Consider the following 4,100-nt stretch of genomic DNA (forward strand, 5'->3'; position numbering starts at 1 on the left):
AAAGTGCATTTTTAGTTTATTTATGTCTTTTGGAAGGAGCTGTTTCTGGATGCCGGCATTTCCTACATCTCTCTGTTGAGCGGTGGAAAGGGAGACTTGAAGAAACAAACCAGAAAAACAGCCTCAAAGGCCAATTTCTCTCCTCACCTTTCCTTGCTTCCCCCTCAGCCTGTCGCCGGCACCTGCTGCCCTGAGCACCCGCAGCATCGGCCCTTCTGTCCCGGCCCCTGGGCACCCCCGGGGCCTTTCCCCTGACATTCATCCGCTCCCACAGGGTGCTCGGAGGAGCCCCGTTGTCCAGGGATTTCCATGGGAAAAGGGCTGTGACACCCCTGACAGCACCCCACACCCAAGCCCTCAGTGCCGCAGGTCGCCGTGTGCCCAAAGCGCTTCTGCTGCCGCGCACACCTGCGGGACCAGGGGCTGGGGGTGCCGGGGAGCCCCTCGGCTCCTTCTGCTGACCGGGAGGAGCCCCTCGGCTCCTTCTCCTGACCGGGAGGAGCCCCACGGCTCCTTCTGCTGCCCCGGAGGAGCCCGAGGCCCCCTCGCCTCTCTGCGCTGCGCCCGGGCCTCCTCCGGCAAAGATCTTGGGATGGAGGGCAGTGGATAGGCACATGGGAAGTGTTGTTGTTATTATTTATAGCACCATCTCTCTGCTCCGATTAAGCGCCGTCTAAATATGAATTCACTGTATAGACAGCTAGTCTATAATTTGAATTAAAATCCTTCCAACGAGCCCGTCGCTGGAGAATTCTGAAATCACAAGCCTAAGTTGACACAATGAGCCCATGGTGTCAATAAACCATGGGCGAGATGGAGAGATTGTCACTCCAGACCATAACAGTTCTGAAAGTGTCATTACCGTCTGTCCTGTCAATGAGCTCCAAATTAAGGACTATGAGGAACAGCGAGATAAAAGTCACCGTCTTGGCTCCATTATGGGCGATCTTGTCAGTGATCTGAGAATCACTGGAAAGGGCTTTTTTTTTTTTTTTTTTTTTTTTTTTTTTTTTTTTTTTTTTTTTTAATGTACTTTTCAAACCATGCCTCGGGATGCCAGGGTTTGAGGTGCGCTGAGAGAAGCAACCTTGAAGCACCCCAGGCTGTGCCTTAGGCGTTCCCATTGAAACTGCCACAGCTTCTTTGGGAAACGGTGTGAATTCAATGGAAGAGCCGGAATAATTCCATCAAAACTGTGCTGGGGCCAAAGAGGACTTCATTTGATTTGGGCGACACGTGTGATCCCATGAACAGACACTTTTTTTGACCATTATTTTCTTAAGTCAACACAAAGATGGTGAAGGGGAAAGAGGGAAATAAAATAGAAGCCTCAACTTTAGGAAAAGACAATACGTTTGAGATAGCCCCTTCCAGGCATTAAGACTTTCAGAGAATGTCCCCAGTCTCTCTCCTGCGAGCCTGAGAGAGTTAAGGGGACTTATTCAGGAATTGGAAACCTTCAATTCTGGATTTTTGTGCTTTTGTGGGTTTAAGCAAAGCAGTTAGCGTTCTTCGGGAGGGGTTTTGTGTTTAATATACATGAGTTCATTCAACTACAATGGGAAAAGAAAACTCATTTGTTCTTATAAAACTAGGAAGGAAAGATAACTTTAAATAGACTGCCAAAAAGGATCCCGCTCGAGGGGGCTGCCTTCCTGCTAAAGAGCCAACATTCAACTGTAATTTCACCCCTTACGTTGTACAGTAATTCCTAAGTTTATCCTCGCCACTGATCTTGATTTTCTGATTTATTTTAAAGATAACATAAGAAAAAGTACGGGCTTCATTTATACTTTGCTTTGGGAAAGAAATCCCGGGAGTGCGATTTTAGATGCAGAGCAAAAATCGCGGACAGTTTGAGGAAGATGTTGGCTATTTATGAAGAGTCATGGAAGCCTGTTTGGACAATCGGCTTCTCCTTTTATTGAGAAGCCTTTTGAAAGCGACTTCGAGATGTGGTGTGAGCGATTCGGCTTTTCTGCTGCTTATTGTGTACGTTAAACTCCCCTCCAGGATCCGAGTTTTAATTTTTTCTTTAAATTTTCCTTCTTGCAGCACTGAAAAAAGAAAAAAAAAAAAAAGAGAGAAAAAAAAAAGCAGCTATTTTTTTAACCTCTCGGCTATTTATTTTTGCGGCCCCAGCACCGGCTCACCGGGAGGGGAGGTGGCGGTGGGGCCGCTCCGGGGGCACTGCGGGACCCCCTGGGCGGGCGGCCCGGGAAAAGCCCCGCATCCCCCACATCCCGCATCCCGCATCCCGGCATCCCCGGGCCCCGCAGCCCCGCTCGGGCCCGGGCCGTGCGCTGCCCGCCCGGCCGCACGTGTGCTCGCCCCGCGCTTCCATTCGGGAGAACAGGGATGAAAGGAGAGGCCGGGAGCAGCGCGGGGCTCCCTCGGTATTCCCCGGCTTTCAAGGGTCCTTAGAGCCCTTGAATGAAATTATTGGGCGAAATGGGGTCTGGCGGGAGCGGCCGCGGCTCGCCCCCTCCTTGGTTTGTACGTGTAATGCCACTTCTGAGAGCGACAATCGGGCTGCTTGCTGGACAGGGAGGGACAAAAAGGAGATTAAACCGTTTTAAATAATAATAAAAAACATCCCGAACGCAAGCAGAGTGGATTACACTTGCCGCGGCGCCCCGGCTCCCCCCAGGCTCCCCGAACAGCCCCTCCGGGCCCGCGGGCGGAGCGGCCCCGGCCCGGCCCGGCCGAACTGCCCGGGCTCCCGGAGGGCTCCCGGCTCCCGGGTGAGATCCTGCTCCGGCTGCGGACATCCTGCATCCTGCATCCTGCATCCTGCATCCTGCATCCTGCACCTGCCGGGGCTGGGGCAGGCTCTGCCCCTGCGCTGGGCCCGTACCCACCCCAAGGCATTTCAGACTATCTCCCCAAGTTTTCCTCGGGATACCACTGCAAACCCCCATGTGGTGACTGAAATCCCCCAGAGACCGGGGTATAGTTAGTTCATTAAAACTTCCCGGACTAACTTGGGCGCTGGGCTGCTACAGCATAAGAGGGGCAAGAGAAAATTTATCTGTACATTTTCGTCTTTGCCTATTTTTTTTAACGTAATGAAATTAAAACTTTTGGAGCTCACAGTTGACATTTTGCAGAAAATTGAGTTATCAAGGCAGTAATTATTTCACGGGGAGATAAAACTCTCATAGCCCTAACTGTCAAATAGGGGCCTTTTCAGATTTTAATTACAAAATAAAATTAGTCTGCTCTTCCTCGGAAGGGTTTGTGAGTGGCTAAACAGAGCTTTCCCCAATACTGGTGGTCGTCAAACTCTGCTAATTAGCAATGCTGAGAAATTCCAGTTAACAAGGACATTCTCTAAGTCTCTGCAGGTTCCCTGCCGTTCGCCTTCATTTCCATAAGAAGATTAAGAGTGGAGGGGAACACACTCAAATGCAGATGCAGAAAAGAAGCGTTTTTAACAAGCATCATAATAGTAAGATGCTTGGCTAGTTCTCACCTAATTACTGCAAGTTAAACCTCTATTTGCAGCTAAGGACAAAAAATGGAGCTGCAATCTCCCATCTCCACAAGTCTGCTTAATAGTTTGCTTTAGATTGGTTACTAGTAGGTTCAGGGAAAAAATAATATGAAAATGTGTATATTCTTTCCGATACAGTTAACACGATAGGTTGTATCCGTAGGGCTTTTAGAAAAATCGGCGAGCATTAGAACAATAAATACATAAAATCCAAGCAGTTAACATTCATTTTCTTTTTAAGACACTCATAACCTGGAAATAAGAGTGCGTGTGCCGCAGAGCCCATCACTGAGAACATTTGCAGACTATTTGTTTAATGTAAGCACTTTTCATTTCCATAAATTATACCAAAGGCAACGATTTTTTAAATCCACTCAGATTAAACCGTCCCTCTGCAGGCCTCCCTTCCCTAGCTGTATTCTTAGAGAGCTGTGGTGTTATTGTCATTAATATAGAAAATCAGGGACCATTTCATCTTTTTTTTTTTTTTTTTTTTTTATTTTGTAGCCAGCTTCCCGGTCTGCCTCTGCTTCCGCCCACCCGTGTGTGTATTCCCAACCAAGCAAGCCTCCATACCCAGAGGAAAGGCACAAAACGCCCCAAA

Source organism: Passer montanus, unplaced genomic scaffold (genome assembly GCF_014805655.1).
Source record: "Passer montanus isolate IOZ18808 unplaced genomic scaffold, ASM1480565v1 scaffold29, whole genome shotgun sequence".
In the NCBI taxonomy this organism is placed as follows: Eukaryota; Metazoa; Chordata; class Aves; order Passeriformes; family Passeridae; genus Passer; species Passer montanus.